The following is a 22,374-nucleotide window of genomic DNA, read 5'->3' on the forward strand; positions in this document are numbered from 1 at the left end:
CAACCATGTTTTTTAATGTGTGTACATTTATTGCACAGTACATAATTGCTTGTACTGTTGTGTTACAGTAAAAGGGTGGTCCATTCTACTCAGGAGAAAAACATATTGATACAACAGTAGCTAAAATGGTGAGGTCTGTCCATAATAAATCCCTACTCTACCTTATAAACAGCACTATCAACAAGGCATGTCATACAGGTCCTAGTTTTGTCACACCTGACTATTGTTCAGTTGTGTAGTCAGGTGCCACCAAGAGGGACGTAGTAAAATTGTAATTGGCTCAGAACAGGGCAGCACGGCTGGCCCTTGGATGTATACAGAGAGTATACATGAATATTGTGCATGTCAATCTCTCCTGGCTCAAAGTGGAGGAGAGATTAACTTCATCAATACTTGTATTTGTGAGAAATATTGACATGTTGAATGCACCGAGCTGTCTGTTAGAACTCACTGGCACACAGCTCGGACACCCATGCATACCCCACAAGACATGCCACCAGAGGTCTCTTCACAGTCCCCAAGTCCAGAACAGACTATGAGTGGCGCACGGTATTACATAGAGCCATGACTACATGGAACTCTATTCCACATCAAGTAACATTTTATTTAAAAAAACAGTAAATAATACACATTCTGGAACAAATCAAAATCAAATCCAACTTCGTCACATGCGCCGAATACAACAAGTGTAGACCTTACCGTGAAATGCTTACTTACAAGCCCTTAACCAACAGTTCAAGAAGAGTTAAGAAAATATTTACCAAATTGACTAAAGTAAAAAAATAAGAATAAAAAGTAACACAATAAGAATAACAAGGTTATATCCAGGGGGTACCGGTACCGAGTCAGTGTGTGGGGGTACAGGTTAGTTGAAGGTAATTTGTACATGTAGGTAGGGGTGAAGTGACTACGCATAGATAATAAACAGCGAGTAGCAGCAGTGTAAAAACAGGGGGGGGGGGGTTCAATGTAACAGCATGGACTGTAAAGCAACACAAACATAGGCACAGACATATGCATACACACACACGATAACATACACACTATACACACATATGGTGTGTTTACAGACATATTCAATCTCTCCCTATCCCTTTCTGCTGTCCCCACATGCTTCAAGATGGCCACCATTGTACCTGTACCCAAGAATGCAGAGGTAACTGAACTAAATGACTATCGCCCAGTAGCACTCACTTCCGTCATCATGAAGTGCTTTGAGAGGCTAGTTAAGGATCACCCCAATAGGTCCACAGACAATGCAATCACCATCACACTGCACACTGCCCTATCCCATCTGAACAAGAGGAATACCTACGTAAGAATGCTGTTCATTGACTATAGCTCAGCATTCAACACCATAGTACCCTCCAAACTCATCATTAAGCTTGAGGGCCTGGGTCTCAACCCCGCCCTGTGCAATTGGGTCCTGGACTTCCTGACGGGCCGCCCCCAGGTGGTGAAGGTAGAAAACAACATCTCCACTTTGCTGATCCTCAACACTGGGGCCCCACAAGGGTGTGTGCTCAGCCCCCTCCTGTACTCCCTGTTCACCCATGACTGCTTGGCCATGCACCTCCAACTCAATCATCAAGTTTACAGACGATACAACAGTAGTAGGCTTGATTACCAACAATGACAAGACAGCCTACAGGGAGGAGGTGAGCGCTCTCGGAGTGTGATGTCAGGAAACTAACCTCTCACTCATTGTACACACGGAAACTGCAGCGCCCACAACCCCAGGGCTCTCCAGAGGGTGGTGCGGTCTGCACAACGCATCACCGGGGGCAAACTACCTGCCCTCCAGGACATCTACAGTACCCGATGTCACAGGAAGGCCAAACTGGTCATCAAGGACAACAACCATCTAAGCCACTGCCTGTTCACCTCGCTATCATCCAGAAGGCGAGGTCAGTACAGGTTCATCAAAGCTGGGACCGAAAGACTGAAAAACAGCTTCTATCTCAAGGCCATCAGACTGTTAAACAGCCATCACTAGCACAGAGAGGCTGCTGCCTACATTCAGACGTGAAATCATTTGCCACTTTAATAAATGGAACACTAGTCAGTTTAATAATGCCACTTTAAAAATGTTTACATATCTTGCATTACTCATCTCATATGTACAGTGGGGCAAAAAAGTATTTAGTCAGTCACCAATTGTGCAAGTTCTCCCACTTAAAAAGGCCTGTAATTTTCATCATAGGTACACTTCAACTATGACAGACAAAATGAGTTACAGAAAACATTTGACCTCTGTCATTGCCAACAAAGGGTATATTACAAAGTATTGAGATAAACTTTTGTTATTGACCAAATACTTATTTTTCACCATAATTTGCAAATAAATTCATAAAAAATCCTACAATGTGATTTTCTGGATTTTGTTTCCTAATTTTGTCTGTCATGGTTGAAGTGTACCTATGATGAAAATTACAGGCCTCTCATCTTTTTTAAGATGGAGAACTTGCACAATTGGTGGCTGACTAAATACTTTTTTGCCCCATTGTATTCTATACTATTGCATCTTAGCCTATGTGCTCTGACATTGCTTATCCATATATTTATATATTCTTTTTTGTGTTGTAGATATGTGGTAGTGGAGTAGGGGAGTAGGGGCCTGAGGGCATACACTTAGTGTGTTGTGAAATCTGTTGTGAATGTCTTGTAATGTTTTTAAAATTGTATAACTGCCTTTAATTTTTCTGGGCCCCAGGAAGAGTAGCTGCTGACTTGGCAGCAGGTAATGGGGATCAATAATAAATTAAAATACTTATATAGTTTCCAAATCCACAGAGTTTACACCCAGAGGAGCTTCGCTGCGTCGCGGCCCTCAGAGTGTGGCCAATCAGCTTAAATGCAGTACGAGAGGGCAAGAACGAGATGTATATTAGAGGAATTGCAATATTATCATAATGAGACATATACTTGGAATAAAGAGGAGGAATGTAGAGAAAGAGATGTAGAAGAGGTCAAAGAGAGAAAGGGAGGAAGAGGGTGATCTTGAATCAGTTAAAAATTGCTGAAAAAAGGGAGGTTTGTTGAAGAAGAATGGTAGAAAGTACAGTGCCTTCGGAAAGTATTCAGACCCCTTGACGTTTTCCACATTTTGTTACGTTACAGCCTTAATCTAAAATGTATTACATAAATAAACATTCTCAGAAATCTATACACAATGCACCATAATGACAAAGCAATAAACAGTTTTATAGATTTTTTTACACATTTATTAAAAATAAATAACAGAAATACCTTATTTTACAGACCCTTTGCTATGAGACTCAAAATTGAGCTCAGGTGCATCCTGTTTCCATTGATTATCCTTGAGATGTTTCTACAACTTGATTGCAGTCCACCTCTGGTAAATTCAATTGATTGGACATGATTTGGAAAGGCACACCTGTCTATATAAGATCCCACAGTTTGACAGTGCACGTCTGAGAAAAAACCAAGGTCGAAGGAATTGTCCATAGAGCTCCAAGACAGGATTGTGTTGAGGCACAGATCTGGGGATGCGTACCAACAAATGTCTGCAGCATTGAAGGTCCCCAAGAACACAGTGGTCTCCATCAAGAACACAGTGGTCAGCCACCAAGACTCTTCCAAGAGCTGGCTTCCCGGCCAAACTGAACAATTGGGGGAGAAGGACCTTGGTCAGGAAGGTGACCAAGAACATGATGGTCACTCTGACAGAGCTCTAGAGTTGCTCTGTGGAGATGCGAGAACCTTCCAGAAGGACAACTATCTCTGCAGCACTCCACCAATCAGGCCTTTATAGTAGAGTGGCCAGGTGGAAGCCACGCCTCAGTAAAAGCAGAGCCGGACCTGACCTCTCTGGGGCCCTAAGCAAAATTATGCTAACGGGCCCTCCTACCTGAGCCATGTAAACCATTTGCCACACAGTCACACCTGACACCCCAGTGCTCCCACTACAATCCTCCCTCCTTTAAAACAGTTTGCTCCATCTGTCGGTCTAAGAATAAGTAGACCTATACCGAACGAGGTATAAACCAAAAATATTTATTGAATATAAGATTTTCTATAGAATCTTAAAATAAGTTAATATTAACATAAATAAGAAATTGTAGAAAATATCAAATGTAGAAAATAATAAAATATAACACTGAGCTTTCGCTCTGCTGCCTGGTAATTAGTCCAGTCCCCACAATATTATACAATTAGCTTTGTCTATACAATGTAAACATAACCCTGTAGGCTATGGATGCAGCTATATGTCTCAAAATAGTAAAATAAAACCTATACATCTGTGTGATTAACTTTGGTTCCCTCTACAGCCTGGGCATTTTCAGCACCAGTCCATCTGGACTGTCTGGAAGAAGTTGAGAAAGTATGTCACATAGTTAAGCAGTCATTTACACAAATGGAAGAGGTTGAGAAAGTATGTCACATAGTTAAGCAGTCATTTACACAAATGGAAGAGGTTGAGAAAGTATGTCACATAGTTAAGCAGTCATTTACACAAATGCACTTCTGCCATACAATCTTAAATGTTACTAAGTGTGTAAACATTTGAATGTTTGAATGAAAATCTTACCATCAAAATATTCCTCTTCTGCACTTTATTGAGGCAAAATCATCAATGATGTCATCATAGAACATGTGTTTCCCCACGTCATGATTTATGCTCATGATGGCCAGACCACTCATACATTCCTGTGACATGGAAGACCTCCGGTAGCTTTTGATGAGCTTTCATTTTGAAAAGCTCCTCTCTGCCGATGCTACTGTTACTGGTAGGGTGACTGCAATTCTTAGGGCCATCCAAAGGTTAGACTAGAGTTCCTCCAGGGTTTTTCTCACAGAGAAAGGAAAGCAGCTCAAAGGCAGTCATCTTATCTGATGGCAGATCTGGTCAATTCTGAATCTCGTGTGCCAGATCCATTCCACTGAGGTCACAGTCATCTCTGAAGGTTAGAGTGTTTTCAACCTCCATGCAGCGAGCCTTTAAAGATTCACTGGACATCTGAGAGGCAGTGCTGAAGGTCAGCAGCACTCCATATTTGGTTTTCACCGAGTTGAGTGTTTCAAATCTCTCATCCATGGATGTCACAGCAGAGTCGACCACAATGTTGAAGTAGTTGACTTCAAGGTTTTTCGGTGCATCAGTCACTGGTTCATCAGAAGCCTCATAGCTGAAATGCCTCTTGCTGTTTCTCAGGCTCTTCTCTATCAGAACAGCCTCCACATTCATTTCTTCTCAAATGCTTTTGGCTGTTGTCTGGGCCTCAGAGAATCCAGTTTCCTGGTATTTAGTGAGGGAGGCCTTTGCATTTGAGATTAAATTCACTGCGATATCCAACTGCATTGGGTTGGATTGGAGGTGCTTGTTCATCTTGTCTGTCATTGTCAGTATCTCACACCATACGACACAGCAAATCAAGAAGCGGTAGGACTCAACATCCTCTGCAAATGCTTGTGCCTCCACATTGGCCACAGGATCATTGATTGTCTGTCTGGCCTCCAGTTACAGTGCCTTGCGAAAGTATTCGGCCCCCTTGAACTTTGCGACCTTTTGCCACATTGCAGGCTTCAAACATAAAGATATAAAACTGTATTTTTTTGTGAAGAATCAACAACAAGTGGGACACAATCATGAAGTGGAACAACATTTGTTGGATATTTCAAACTTTTTTAACAAATCAAAAACTAAAAAATTGGGCGAGCAAAATTATTCAGCCCCCTTAAGTTAATACTTTGTAGCGCCACCTTTTGCTGCGATTACAGCTGTAAGTCGCTTGGGGTATGTCTCTATCAGTTTTGCACATCGAGAGACTGACATTTTTTCCCATTCCTCCTTGCAAAACAGCTCGAGCTCAGTGAGGTTGGATGGAGAGCATTTGTGAACAGCAGTTTTCAGTTCTTTCCACAGATTCTCGATTGGATTCAGGTCTGGACTTTGACTTGGCCATTCTAACACCTGGATATGTTTATTTTTGAACCATTCCATTGTAGATTTTGCTTTATGTTTTGGATCATTGTCTTGTTGGAAGACAAATCTCCGTCCCAGTCTCAGGTCTTTTGCAGACTCCATCAGGTTTTCTTCCAGAATGGTCCTGTATTTGGCTCCATCCATCTTCCCATCAATTTTAACCATCTTCCCTGTCCCTGCTGAAGAAAAGCAGGCCCAAACCATGATGCTGCCACCACCATGTTTGACAGTGGGGATGGTGATGTCAGGGTGATGAGCTGTGTTGCTTTTACGCCAAACATAACGTTTTGCATTGTTGCCAAAAAGTTCAATTTTGGTTTCATCTGACCAGAGCACCTTCTTCCACATGTTTGGTGTGTCTCCCAGGTGGCTTGTGGCAAACTTTAAACAACACTTTTTATGGATATCTTTAAGAAATGGCTATCTTCTTGCCACTCTTCCATAAAGGCCAGATTTGTACAATATACGACTGATTGTTGTCCTATGGACAGAGTCTCCCACCTCAGCTGTAGATCTCTGCAGTTCATCCAGAGTGATCATGGGCCTCTTCGCTGCATCTCTGATCAGTCTTCTCCTTGTATGAGCTGAAAGTTTAGAGGGACGGCCAGGTCTTGGTAGATTTGCAGTGGTCTGATACTCCTTCCATTTCAATATTATCGCTTGCACAGTGCTCCTTGGGATGTTTAAAGCTTGGGAAATCTTTTTGTATCCAAATCCGGCTTTAAACTTCTTCACAACAGTATCTCGGACCTGCCTGGTGTGTTCCTTGTTCTTCATGATGCTCTCTGCGCTTTTAACGGACCTCTGAGACTATCACAGTGCAGGTGCATTTATACGGAGACTTGATTACACACAGGTGGATTGTATTTATCATCATTAGTTATTTAGGTCAACATTGGATCATTCAGAGATCCTCACTGAACTTCTGGAGAGAGTTTGCTGCACTGAAAGTAAAGGGGCTGAATAATTTTGCACGCCCAATTTTTCCGTTTTTGATTTGTTAAAAAAGTTTGAAATATCCAATAAATGTCGTTCCACTTCATGATTGTGTCCCACTTGTTGTTGATTCTTCACAAAAAAATACAGTTTTATATCTTTATGTTTGAAGCCTGAAATGTGGCAAAAGGTCGCAAAGTTCAAGGGGGCCGAATACTTTCGCAAGGCACTGTATGCCTTCCGAACCTCAGAAGCCTGATACCTGATTATATGAACACTTTGGCGCCTACACACCCATCTTGTGTCACTCCATGACTTCACAGTTACATGTTTCTTCAAAACACTCCATCTTTGTGTGCCAGCTGAAAAGAAGACTGGGGGCCAATCTGCTGGGTCATTTGGTGGAGCAGCAACTGTTCTATTAGGGCCTGAGCTGCTTGTATCTGATGCTGGCTGTACACCTCTGGTTGTGCTAGTACTGGCTGAGGCTGGCTGTACTTCACCTGGGTCTGTGCTGGTGTTTGCTGAAGCTGCCAGTAATGGGTCTGTGTTAGTACTTGCTGAAGACGGTTTTACTGGGTCTGTGTTAGTACTTGCTGAAGGCAGCTGTAATGGGTCTGTGCTAGTATTTGCTGAAGCTGCCAGTACTGGGTCTGTGTTAGTACTTGCTGAAGACGGTTGTACTGGGTCTGTGTTAATACTTGCTGAAACTGCCAGTACTGGGTCTGTGTTAGTATTTGCTGAGGCTGGATGTGGATCAACTGAGTCTGTGCTTGTATTGGCTGATGATCTCCTCTACTGACAAACTTAAGCATAGCACCTGTAAATTATAGATAACAATACTATTATTAATTTTATCAACTGCATCTGGCCCATATACATTTTAAAATATAAAATACTATTTATACTATGGCTTGGCTGAATACTTGATGGTTATTATTTACTGAGAGCTGGACATCCATATTGCCCAGTATGCCCAGCTAATCAACATTTTAAATTCAACATATAAATCAATAGTCAGTGTTAATCCATTGCTTTCCATCTTGCATTAGTCCAGAGTTGTAACTAAACCTTGACTGAGAGACTTGATAATCATTGTCTTGTTTTAAAATGATGTGTGCCAATGGGGAGTGTCATCACACCCATATATCGTCTGGACTGGTCCCCACAGAGGTTTCTGCTGGAAAGTGCAAGTTTCATTTCGTGCACGCGCATTTGAACGCATGTTCACGCTCGACGCGGTTATCTTTTTCGAGTTGCAATTTATAAACACTGTTGCCCGTTGCCGTTTATCAAACGTAATAAATAGTTGTATTTCACTCTCACTTGTGTCATGCACAAAGTCACAGAACACAGTCCTGGAAGTGGCTGGCAAGCAAGCAAGACACAGACAGACCAAGAGATGCACTGCCCAGCTAGGTTAGCCAAAAGGCACCTAAAGACTCTCTGAACATGAGAAACAAGATTCTATGGTCTGAGGAAACCAAGATCAAACTTTTTGGCTTGAATGCCAAGTGTCACATCTGGAGTAAACCTTGCATCATCCCGATGGTGAAGCATGGGGATGGCAGCATCATGCTGTGGGGATGTTTTTCAGCGGCAGGGACTGGGAGACTAGTCAGGATTGAGGCAAAGATGAACGGAGCAAAGTACAGAGAGATCCTTGATGAAAACCTGCTCCAGAACGCTCGGGACCTCAGACTGGGGCAAAAGTTCACCTTCCAAAAGGACAATGACCCTAACCACACAGCCAAGACAATGCAGGAGTGGCTTAGGGACACGTCTCTGAATGTCCTTGAGTGGCCCAGCCAGAACCCAATTGAACATCTCTGGAGAGACCTGAAAATAGCTGTGCAGTTACACCCCCCATCCAACCTGACAGAGCTTGAGAGGATCTGCAGAGAAGAATGTGAGAAACTCCCCAAATACAGGTGTGCCAAGCTTGTAGCGTCATACCCAAGAAGACTCAAGGCTTAATCGCTGTCAAAGGGGCTTCAACAAAGTACTGAGTAAAAGGTCTGAATACTTATGTAAATGGAATATTTCAGGGTTTAAAAAAATATGAATTAGCAAAAATGTTTTTGCTTTGTCATTATGGGGTATTGTGTGTAGATTGATGAGGGGGAAAAAAACTATTGAATCAATTTTAGAATAAGGCTGTAACGTAACAAAATGTTGAAAAAGTCAATGGGTCTGAATACTTTCAGAAAGCGCTATATAAGCAAGCTGTATGTCAGATCGAAGACAGGAGGAGAAATGGAAGTGAGGTGCCTTTGGGTGAAAACAGAGTTGGGTGCTGTGGAATCGGTGAAGGTCACCAGAAATGGTTTTGTGATAATTGTTTGTGTTTCTTTTGGTCAGAGGGAGCATGCGCTCAGCCTCAAACAAATGGGGACAAGAGATGAATTGAACAAAACAAGTGAATTGTTTTGCTCCGGAGAAAAGGGTGCCATTGACAGGAGTGATTACTGGGGTAGTTGTAAATGTGAAAGTTGACCAACTGAAGGGGAAGATTCCCGTGATGCTCGTCGTTTGGTTCGACACAGACACAGTGGCGTGAGTGGTGAAACAGAAGAGTCTTTGTCTGTTCTTTGCCCGACAAAGTGATGTTAGGATATATAAGTTATCTCGTATAAGCTTTTGTGCCGAATACATTATGGTGTTACATGTGCCAAGCTTATGGGCATGTGGCAGAAGTGTGTATATAACAGTGCGTGAGTGCATAGTTGGATGGTGAGCCGTGCATTGCATGACGTTTCATTTTCTGCTGTTCCTATCAGGTACATTGTTAAAGATATTATATTGTATATTGTAATTGTATTATTTTGGTAACCACATGCCCAGTGAACAAGCACCAAACCAGCGTGCGTGAGTGCAGAGTTGGATGGTGAGCCGTGCATTGCATGACGTGGAATTTTGTGCTGTTCCTATCAGAATAAAGCTCCGTGACTGGTGCTACAAGTTGGAGTTCGTGTCGATGATTGATTGTACACAACGCAAGAAGAGTACTGTTACATGTAGGAGGGAGGTTCCTAGGTGTGAGAAGTGTGCAGAAGGGCATGAGACAAAGGAATGTGTCGCATTGAGGGAAGAAGCACTATGTACTAATTGTAGCGGTGCCCATGGGGCTGGGGATCAGAAATGTGGGTTTTTAATGAGTGTAGGGTTAGATGGTAGGGTATTTGAGGGCTGACTGCTCCCGGAGAAGATAGGGCGTGTTATGTGTTGTTTAAGCACACACCGAACAGTGTGTTGGAAGCAGTGTTAGGGTTGTATAAGAAGGTGTGGAGGACTGGGGTGATACCTGCCGGGTGGAAACGTGCGGTGTTGTTGAAACCTAGGCCTATGCGCTGACTTCCAACGTGTAAGTTGATGGAAAAGATGGTAGTGAGTAGGATGATGTATTTTGTGGAAGTTAGGGGTTTGATGAGTGTAGCACAGAGGGGTTTCAGGAGAGGCCGGTCTGCCATGGATGCCCTGGTGACAGTTAGTACAGAGATAGCCAAGGCCCTGTCAATAAAAGAGGGGATGAGTGTTGTGTATTTTGACATTGAGAAAGCTTATGATACCATGTGGAGGGAAGAGTTTTTGATAAAATAAAATAAAATCAAATTTTATTGGTCACATACACATATTCAGCAGATGTTATTTAAAAAATATTTATATTTCACCTTTATTTAACCAGGTAGGCTAGTTGAGAACAAGTTCTCATTTACAACTGTGACCTGGCCAAGATAAAGCAAAGCAGTGCGACACAAACAACAGAGTTACACATGGAATAAACAAACATACAGTCAATAACACAATAGAAAAAAGTCTATATACAGTGTGTGCAAATGAGGTAAGATAAGGGAGGTAAAGGCAATAAATAGGCCATTTTTATTGCTGGTGTAGTGAACTGGTTAGTGTCTTCACTGACATTTTCAACTTCTCCCTGACCGAGTCTGTAATGCCTACAGTACCAGTCAAAGTTTGGACACACCTACTCATTCCAGGGTTCTTCTTTATTTTTTACTATTTTCTACATTGTAGAATAATAGTGAAAACATCAAAACTATGAAATAACATATATGGAATCATGTGGTAACCAAAAAAGTGTTAAACAAATCTAAATATATTTTATATTCTTCAAAGTAGCCACCCTTTGCTTTGATGACAGCTTTGCACACTCTTGGCATTCTCTCAACCAGATTCATGAGGTAGTCACCTGGAATGCATTTCAATTAACAGGTGTGAATTGTGTCATGAATTTACTTTCATTCATCTGATGACTGTTATTTATTTCACCCACTAACTATGTTTAATTGTTACCCGATTAAATTAATAATTAACAAATAACTCAGTAGGATTTTGGGGCACCACAGAATAAGTTACCATCTCCCGAATGAAACTCTATAAGGTCTTTACCTTCAACATCCATAAAACAGTCAACATATTAATCATAACCTCTTATCATATCATCATTCTGAACAGTCGTAACCTTATTGGATCTGCAAAAACCCCAGCCTTGCTCATGATTCAGTACTACACAAATTAGTTGAATTATTTATTTACTAGCTAACTAAATAATAACACAGAATAAACATACACCCTTTACATGAGACAAAGGTCCCTAGTGAACTGACAAAATATGACTGCTTGTTTACCAAAAGAGGGAGGGGTAGAGAGAAAGGGAAAGGGAGACACAACACTTGGATACACTTGGAAACTACTCTCACATAATCCCAATACTTGGCACATGAACCACCGCCCATTTAGAGTAAGAAATCATGAATGTAGTGACGTGTGAATGCCTTCATTAATTGTTAATAAAGAAAATCTCTTAAATGAGTAGGTGTGTCCAAACTTTTGACTGTTACTGTACATGTTTCAAGCAGACCACCATAGTCCCTGTGCCCAAGAAAGTGAAGGCAACCTGCCTAAATGACTACCGCACCATAGCACTCACGTCGGTAGCCATGAAGTGCTTTGAAAGACTGGTCATGGCTCACATCAACCCCATCATCCCGGAAACCCTTGTTAGATTCTGGGTTAAACATGGAACACTGTTATACTAGAGAGATGATACATCAGGAGTAATACTATAGTATCTGAGGAGTGATAGAGACTGGTTTTTACATTAGAAATATCTGTAGGAGCCAGGTTGCTCTGGAACGTGCTGGGTAGAGGGGAGGCAATTAAGGGAGTTTCTATAGGTGACACGGGTGCAGAGTTTAGGATAAGACATCAAGGCAGTTGAGGTCAGGTCAGCTTAAGGGAGGAGTAACGGTTGATTATTACATCACTTCATCTTCCTGTCGAACCATAACAGATGTCAGGGTTGGAGAGAAGGAGGAGTGCATCTAAACTGGAGTATATATACTTGTGTTGATGGAAACATGTTTTGTCTAATGCAGCTGTATTGACCCTCTGGGAAGAATTAAACTTGGTTAAGCTTTCATAATGTCTGTTGAGTTTTTACTCTGAGAATGAGAACCTAACACCCTAGACCCACTCTAATTCGCATACCGCCTCAACAGATCCACAGATGACACTCAATCACACTCCACACTGCCCTTTCCCACCTGGACAAAAGGAACACCTATGTGAGAATGTTGTTCGTTGACTACAACTCAACGTTCAACACCATAGTGCCCACAAAGCTCATGACTATGCTAAGGATCCTGGGACTAAACGCCTCCCTCTGCAACTGGATCCTGGACTTCCTGACGGGCCGCCCCCAGGTGGTAAGGGTAGGCAACAACACATTTGTCACGCTGATCCTGAGGGGTGTGTGCTTAGTCCCCTCCTGTACTCCCTATTCACCCACGACTGCGTGGCCAAGCACGACTCCAACACCATCATTAGGTTTGCTGACAACACAGCAGTGGTAGGCCTGATCACAGCCTATAGGGCAGTATGGTTCCAGGACAACAATCTCTCCCTCAATGTGAGCAAGACAAAAGAGCTGATCGTGGACTACAGGAAAAGGAGGGCCGAGCATGCCGCCATTCACATCGACAGGGCTGAAGTGGAGCAGGTTGAGAGCTTCAAGTTCCTTGGCATCCACATCACCAACAAACTAACATGGTCCAAACACAACAAGACAGTTGTGAAGAGGGCACGGCAACACCTTTCCCCCCTCAGGAGACTGAAAAGATTTGGCATGGATCTCCATATCCTCAAAACGTTCTACAGCACCATCGAGAGCATCCTGACCGGTTGAATCACCGCCTGCTATGGCAACAGCTCGGCATCCAACCATAAGGCGCTACAGAGGGTAGTGGGTACGGCCCAGTACATCACTGGGGCAAAATTCCTGCCATCAAGGACCTACAGTGGGGAGAACAAGTATTTGATACACTGCCGATTTTGCAGGTTTTCCTACTTACAAAGCATGTAGAGGTCTGTATTTTTTTTATCATAGGTACAATTCAACTGTGAGAGACAGAACAAAAATCCAGAAAATCACATTGTATGATTTTTAAGTAATTCATTTGCATTTTATCAGAAAAGCAGAACTTAATATTTGGTACAGAAACCTTTGTTTGCAATTACAGAGATCATACGTTTCCTGTAGTTCTTGACCAGGTTTGCACACAATGCAGCAGTGATTTTGGCCCACTCCTCCATACAGACCTTCTCCAGATCCTTCAGGTTTCAGGGCTGTCACTGGGCAATACGGACTTTCAGCTCCCTCCAAAGATTTTCTATTGGGTTCAGGTCTGGAGACTGGCTAGGCCACTCTGGGACCTTAAGATGCTTCTTACGGAGCCACTCCTTTGTTGCCCTGGCTGTGTGTTTTTGGTCGTTGTCATGCTGGAAGACCCAGCCACGACCCATCAGCCACGACCCAATGCTCTTACTGAGGGAAGGAGGTTGTTGGCCAAGATCTCGTGATACATGGTCCCATCCATCCGCCCCTCAATACGGTGCAGTTGTCCTGTCCCCTTTGCAGAAAAGCATCCCCAAATAATGATGTTTCCACCTGCATGCTTCATGGTTGGGATGGTATTCTTGGGGTTGTACTCATCCTTCTTCTTACTCCAAACATGGCGAGTGGAGTTTAGACCAAAAAGCTCTATTTTTGTCTCATCAGACCACATAACCTTCTCCCATTCCTCCTCTGGATCATCCAGATGGTCATTGGCAAACTTCAGACGGGCCTGGACATGCGCTGGCTTGAGCAGGGGGACCTTGTGTGCGCTGCAGGATTTCAATCCATGACGGCGTAGTGTGTAACGAATGGTTTTCTTTGAGACAGTGGTCCCAGCTCTCTTCAGGTCATTGACCAGGTCCTGCCGTGTAGTTCTGGGCTGATCCCTCACCTTCCTCATGATCATTGATGCCCCACGAGGTGAGATCTTGCATGGAGCCCCAGACCGAGGGTGATTGACCATCATCTTGAACTTCTTCCATTTTCTAATAATTGCGCCAACAGTTGTTGCCTTGTCACCAAGCTGCTTGCCTATTGTCCTGTAGCCCATCCCAGCCTTGTGCAGGTCTACAATTGATCCCTGATGTCCTTACACAGCTTTCTGGTCTTGGCCATTGTGGAGAGGTTGGAGTCTTTGATTGAGTGTTTGGACAAGTGTCTTTTATACAGGTAACGAGTTCAAACAGGTGCAGTTAATACAGGTAATGAGTGGAGAACAGGAGGGCTTCTTAATTAAAGAAAAACTAACAGGTCTGTGAGAGCCGGAATTCTTACTCGTTGGTAGGTGATCAAATACTTACGTCATGCAATAAAATGCTAATTAATTACTTAAAAATCATACAATGTGATTTTCTGGATTTTTGTTTTAGACTCCGTCTCTCAAAGTTGAAGTGTACCTATGATAAAAAATTACAGACCTCTACATGCTTTGTAAGTAGGAAAACATGCAAAATCAGCAGCAAAATCAGCAGTGTATCTCCCCACTGTATATACTAGGTGGTGTCCCAAAAAACTCCAGCCACCCAAGTCATAGACTCTCTCCAATGTGGCATGGCAAGCGGTACTGGAGCGCCAACATATGAACATATGAAAGCTGGTGGTTCCTTTTAACATGAGTCTTCAATATTCCCAGGTAAGAAAATGTAGGTTGTGGTTATTATAGGAATTATAGGACTATTTCTCTCTATACGATTTGTATTTCATATACCTTTGACTATTGGATGTTCTTATAGGCACTTTAGTATTGCCAGTGTAACAGTATAGCTTCCATCCCTCTCCTCGCCGATACCTGGGCTCGAACCAGGAACATATCGACAACAGCCACCCTCGAAGCAGCGTTACCCATGCAGAGCAAGGGGAACAACTACTCCAAGTCTCAGAGCTAGTGACATTTGAAAGACTATTAGTGCGCACCCCCTGAAATGGTTAGCTTACTAGCTAACCATTTCACATCAGTTACACCAGCCTAATATCGGGAGTTGATAGACTTGAAGTTATAAACCGCTCAATGCTTGAAGCATTGCGAAGAGCTGCTGGCAAAACGCACGAAAGTGCTGTTTGAATGAATGATTACGAGCCTGCTGGTGCCTACCATCGCTCAGTCAGACTGCTCTATCAAATCATAGACTTAATTATAACACAATAACACACAGAAATACGAGCCTTTGGTCATTAATATGGTCGAATCCGGAAACTATCATTTCGAAAACAAAACGTTTATTATTTCAGTGAAATACAGTCTAAATATTGCTGTTACATTGCACAACCTTCAATGTTATGTCATAATTACGTAAAATTCTGGCAAATTATTTCGCAATGAGCCAGGCAGCCCAAACTGTTGCATATACCCTGACTCTGCGTGCAAGGAACGCAAGAGAAGTGACACAATTTCACCTGGTTAGTATTGCCTGCTAACCTTTCTTTTAGCTAAATATGCATGTTTAAAAATATATACTTCTGTGTATTGATTTTAAGAAAGTCATTGATGTTTATGGTTAGGTATGCGTTGGAGCAACGACCATTTTCCATTTTCGCGAATGCGCACCGCATCGATTATATGCAATGCAGGACACGCTAGATAAACTACTAATATCATCAACCATGTGTAGTTATAACTAGTGATTATGATTGATTGATTGTTTTTTATAAGATAAGTTTAATGCTAGCTAGCAACTTACCTTGGCTTCATACTGCATTCGCGTAACAAGCAGGCTCCTCGTGAGGCAGGTGGTTAGAGCGTTGGACTAGTTAACCGTAAGGTTGCAAGATTGAATCCCTGAGCTAACAAGGTAAAAATCTGTCGTTCTGTCCCTGAACAAGGCAGTTAACCCACCGTTCCTAGGCCGGCATTGAAAATAAGAATGTGTTCTTAACTGACTTGCCTCGTAAAAAAAAAGTTGTTTTAAAAAAAGTAAGAAATCTGCAAAATCGGCGTCCAAAAATACCGATTTCCGATTGTTATGAAAACATGAAATCAGCCCTAATTAATCGGCCATTGCGATTAATTGGTCGACCTCTACACTCAATTAGTATTTGGTAGCATTGCCTTTAAATTGTTTAACTTGGGTCAAACGTTCCCGGGTAGCCTTCCACAAGCTTCCCACAATAAGTTGGGTAGATTTTGGCCATTCCTCCTGACAGAGCTGGTGTAACTGAGTCAGGTTTGTAGACCTCCTTGCTTGCACACACTTTTTCAGTTCTGCCCACAAATTGTTTATAGGATTGAGGTCAGGGCTTTGTGATAGCCACTCCAATACCTTGACATTGTTGTCCTTAACTTCCTGACTGATTTCTTGAGATGTTGCTTCAATATACCCTCATTATTTTCTTTCCTCATGATGCCATCTATTTTGTGAAGTGCACCATCCCCTCCTGCAGCAAAGCACCCCCACAACATAATGCTGCCACCCCCGTGCTTCACGGTTGGGATGGTGTTCTTCGGATAGCAAGCCTCCCCCTTTTTCCTCAAACATAACGATGGTCATTATGGCCAAACAGTTCTATTTTTATTTCATCAGAACAGAGAACATTTCTCCAAAAAGTATGGTCTTTGTCCCCATGTGCAGTTGCAAACCGTAGTCTGACTTTTTTATGGCGGTTTTGGAGCAGTGGCTTCTTCCTTGCTGAGCGGCCTTTCAGGTTATGTTGACATTGGACTCGTTTTATCGAGAATATAGATACTTTTGTACCTGTTTCCTCTAGCATCTTCACAAGGTCCTTTGCTGTTGTTCTGGGATTGATTTGCACTTTTCAGATGTCCTAACCGACTTGCCAAAACTATAGTTTGTTAACAAGACATTTGTGGAGTGGTTGAAAATCATTAAAACTATTTTTTCAACCACTTTTAAAATATATTTTCCTTTATTACTTTCTAACCCTACCACCCCTCCCCTAATTTGAGTAAACTAGTGACCAACAACGCTTAGGTTTCTACTTCCAGCTTATACATACTATATACATTTATGGACACAATCTATTTTACAATAGCTATATTTTGTTTGTTTTTACTCCAGTCCTTCCTCTTCCCTCAATCTCTCCCATCTATTTCTGATTTCCATATGGTTTGATTTGTATTTGTCATATCTTTCAAACTGTGCTCTTTCACAAAAGTTCTGAACCTATATACATTTTACAGACCCCATATGTTTTACATTAGTTATCTTGTTGTTATTAGTCCCAATCTTCAGTTCCATTCAACCCCTCCCATCTATCTCTTATCGCCATCCATATTAGATTTCTATTTGCCATATATTGTCAACTGTGCTGTGATGTTTCGTGTAACAGTATAACTTTAGACCGTCCCCTCGCCCATACCCGGGCGCGAACCAGGGACCTGCACACATCAACAACAGTCACCCACGAAGCATCGTTACCCATCGCTCCACAAAAGCCACGGCCCTGGCAGAGCAAGGGGAACTACTACTTCAAGGTCTCAGAGCAAGTGACGTCACCGATTGAAACGCTATTTAGCGCGCGCACCACCGCTAACTAGCTAGCCGTTTCACATCTGTTACACTCACCCCCCTTTTGACCTCCTCCTTTTCCGCAGCAACCAGTGATCCGGGTCACGGCACCAGTGTAACAGATGTATATGTATTCTCCATGGGTTGTGTTTTCTCAAAATAAATCACTTCGGCCAGTGGTCCCAGTTGAGCATAATTTATTTCTGCTGTTGTTAAATGGGAAACAGCACGTTAGTTGTGCAGGGCTTAACGGTATTGATGGCTGTCGATGGCAAAATCCCTTGCATCACATTTTCATACTGGGCGAACAAAATACAAAAATACAATACAAAATATAACGTGTAAATACCTGTTGTTAAATGGGAAACAGCACGTTAGTTGTGCAGGGCTTAACGGTATTGATGGCTGTCGATGGCAAAATCTGTAGCATAAAGACAACTGTGTTAGCAGTGGCTTGTGACCATTACATTGGTGTATGTTAGCTAACACACTTATTTACAGCAATCATATGCCAAAGCACATCCCAGAAAGCCCCTCAATCCCTAACAGGTACCATATACCCACACATGTATAAATCAGTAACGTACAGCAAACTTGTACACATTGTAAAATAGAAAATAGAACTAACCAATAAAAATGCTTGAACATTAAATATACATTTCTTTAGAGGCAAGTGGAAACATAACCAACCCTGTTACATTTGCACAAGTTCTGAACCTTTCTATTGTCATTTTTTCTACAGATTGTAAATTGAAAATACATTTTTTTTTTGCTAAAAGTATTATTATATTATTGATCGATTGACTATGACTTTTCAGATTACCCAGTAGTGCTATCTGCAGAGTTAGTTCCATGAAAACATTGCAATTCTTCAACCATTCCTGGACCTGTGACCAAAAAACATGCCACATATGGACAGTACCAAAACAAATTATCTAATGATTCTGTCTCTTCATAGCAAAATCTGCAGAGCTGGGAAGGTTGTATCCCCCATATAAATAACATTATATTGTTTGCAATAATTTAATAGAAATATTCAAAGTTTTGAGTCCGGTGTCGTTTTACGTATCAGTTCATAAACCATGTGCAACCTACCTCGGTGTAAAGATCACCAAAAATCTTAAGGTTGTGAATGATCATGATTTGAATCCTGCAAGTGAAGCTATCAAAAATAAATTATCCTCGTGGTTAGGGAGGGATTTAAGTCTTCAAGGGAGGGTGCTTTTATCTAAAAGGAGGGGCTAGCTCGTGCATCTTTTTTCATCAATTGACATTCCCAAATCCACTTGCTGTACCTTAGATGTCTTCACTCTCTTTTATCAGATATCAAAAGTCAACTGGGTTAAAAGGTACTTTAAAAACCCTAATAGTTGCTGGAATATTATTCCTCATTTTGCTTTTCAGAAGCTCAGAGGGATACATTTTTTTACGACAATGTCCCTATATTGTGGGTAAACTTCCTGTGAAATTGATGGCTTTTCACAAGCAGACTTTAATGTGCTGGGCTTTGCTGTATAAACACAACGTTTCTGAAAAGTATTTTCACCTCATAAATGTTATATGGAATAATCGGTTGATATAACATAGAAACAAGAAGTTATTTTACCGTAACTAGTTCTCGAAAAACATTGTCATTGACAACCAATTAGTTAGTATTTGTGGGAATCAATTTAGAGAGCGAGAATGTATGGAAAGATACAACTTTGAGGTTTCAAGCAAGGAATATGACACTGTTATGAAAGCTATACCTAGTGGGATTAAAAACTTTACTTCAGAATAATGCATATTTTGGAATATCTCCTATTGTAAGCGATATCCAGGTGAATGGCATAGGTTTATATTTTCTACAGAAATTCTATTCCTGCTATATTTTGTTGGGTTTCATCGTTTGATGTAAACTGCCGCTGTGCTTGGCTACTAGAAACTGAGTCTATTTAACCCTTATTTTGTAATTGTTTACATAGTGAGGTGTTCTGGACTGATGTGAAACTATATATCGGCAACTAAATAAAGTTTGACAAATGATTTTACTACACTGATTCCACAATCGAATGTCAATATATCATACATCTCTTTTATTAAGAAAATGTTTCATACACAAATCAAAATTTATGAAGAAAAATACAATGAAATGTTTTTTTAAAGTGATTTGGAAAACTATTTAGAATCATTAAAACATATACAAAACAAAATGTCTAAAAAATGTATTCGCTACATGTCTGTATTTGATTTGATATGTGCATTTGTATTATTAGTATTTTTCTTTTTTCTCTTCCTTATTTCTTTGGGTAATCTCTCTGCCTGTTCTTTTTTGTGTGTGTTTTGTATGTTACTGTTTAATAATAAAAACATATTCCTCAGGGAAGTGTGGTTAGTCCGGTGTTGTTCACCGTGATGACACAATATATAGATAATCGGTTTTATTCATTTTTGAGGATATGTACAGATGGTTCAAAGGATCCAGTCAGTGGTATGGCGGGAGCATGGGTATATATCCCAGATTTCAATGTTAGAGTATGTAAGCGGTTAACTGATTGTGTCAGTGTATGCGGCGGAGTTGATGGCCAATTTTATAGGTTTGACATGGGGGGAGAACGTGAAACCACTCAGGGGGGGGGGGATCTGCTCTGATTCGGCTGCAGTGTTGAGTAGTGTGAAGACGGGCAGGTCGGATAGGGGACACTTGTATGTGAAGATGGTGCTGTTAATGGGATTGGAGAAGATGGGAGTGGTGGTAAGCATTTGCTTACCATGGAGGGGGATGCTAGTAGTAAGGGGAGGCTATTTTATCGCATGCACCGGTCAGTAGAGGAAGAGTTGGAGAATATGGGATGTAGGAGAGATGGTGTGTGGAGTAGACTATTGTTTGGGCACACAGGTTTGAATGCCACATTGTGGATGATAGGGAGACATGAAACAGGTCTGTATGATGAGTGTTTCGTGGAGGAAATGGTGGCGCATGTGTTGATATTTTGTAAACTGTATGGCGTAGATAGGGAGAGATTGTGTGAAAGGGTTAGAGAGGCTGGACAGGGTTGGGGTTTGGGTGGTGTAGTGGGGGGAGGTAAGAGTAGGGAAGTGGTGTCGAGGGCTCTATTTCACTTTCTTAGAGGTACAGGACTAATGAAGAAAATTGAATGTATTTAGGCCATGCAGTACTCAATCCAGTACAGTAGGTGGCGGTGTATGCACCTTAAAAGTTGGATGCGATCCGCCAACTCATTCTCAAAGAAGAAGAAATGGAGTACATTTTTCATGTTGGACATACCATACCTAATTGCCTGTACATTGTGTTGCAGCAAAAGTGGGGTCCATTCTACCTAGGATCACTTTCCAAATCTAGTTTATACCCCCAAGGCCGTCATTGATATCGTGTCCCTTTAAGAACAGGAAATCAGCTTAAATCCAATCATTTTTTCCCCGTCATATTAGAGGGATAACTTATATTTTATACAAATACATGTGCTACAACAGAGCACTTTGGCAGTTTAGAATAAAACCGAATTGCTGTGCAGTTTCCATAAGATGTAAAAAAAAATACATGAATAAAAAAGAAACACAATCCACTTTTCTTCCATAAATGTGTGCACATCTCACAAGTATATGATATATTTTCACAACTCTCAGCACAGAGATCTAAGCAGATCATAAAAATGGCCCATGTTTCAAAACTCTAAGCACATTTTCAATTAAGTACAACAAACAAATTCACAGTCACACATCCTACGTATACTGTATAAGGATCATGAAACTCTAAGACTGACATATTTCTCAAAATGCTCACAACCTGCCATTGGATACAAATTATACTTTTATTGGTTTGTCAAAAAAGAACTCCAAGCTATAGTCAAATATTGTATAGAAAATATTTACCATCTACTTTGATTTATATTGGACACTTCAAATAGAATAGTTTAGAAATGTGTGTATATATATATATATATTTGTTAAATGTTAGTTAAAATTACTAAACAATGAGCCCATCATCCATTGGGAACTAAAAATGTTGAAATGGTATTTCACAGAAAATGTAATTTGCATGAATGGCTCGGGGGTGAAAGATGTGTTCAACTCCAATGAATGCACAACAAATGTTCTGAACATAAGATGGGGACATTACAAGTGTTATCAGTTAACAGTTTTACATCTGAAAAATGTGCCAAAGGGAGTAAAATAAACATTCAATTGAACTGCCCCATCTAGTGTCCTTTTAAAAGCATCGCTAATGATTGAATTGAGTTTACACCCTCACAGCTGCTATGTGTGTCCCACAAAGTCTAAAGTCAGCTGAAATGCAATAAACTTTGCATATTGAACTCAGAATATATATTTAGCTTGTGATGTAACATGTTATATACCTGCAAGGACTGGGAAGGGATACGAGATAGGCCTACACCATTCACCTATGAATATAGCCTAGTGCAGTTTCTACTCTACAAATTGATATTTGGACTTTCACAAAAATGCATATTTTTTTTATCAAATTTTGGTTTGTTTCCTATTATAAAACGTTGCTTCCAAACATGACTTGAACATGTTTCCGACTTTCCCAGGTGCTTAACGACCGTCTTTATTGAGACGCATACTAAAACACAACGGAAATCTGTTTTGAC

The sequence above is a fragment of the Oncorhynchus kisutch genome, linkage group LG1, assembly GCF_002021735.2.
Source record: "Oncorhynchus kisutch isolate 150728-3 linkage group LG1, Okis_V2, whole genome shotgun sequence".
In the NCBI taxonomy this organism is placed as follows: Eukaryota; Metazoa; Chordata; class Actinopteri; order Salmoniformes; family Salmonidae; genus Oncorhynchus; species Oncorhynchus kisutch.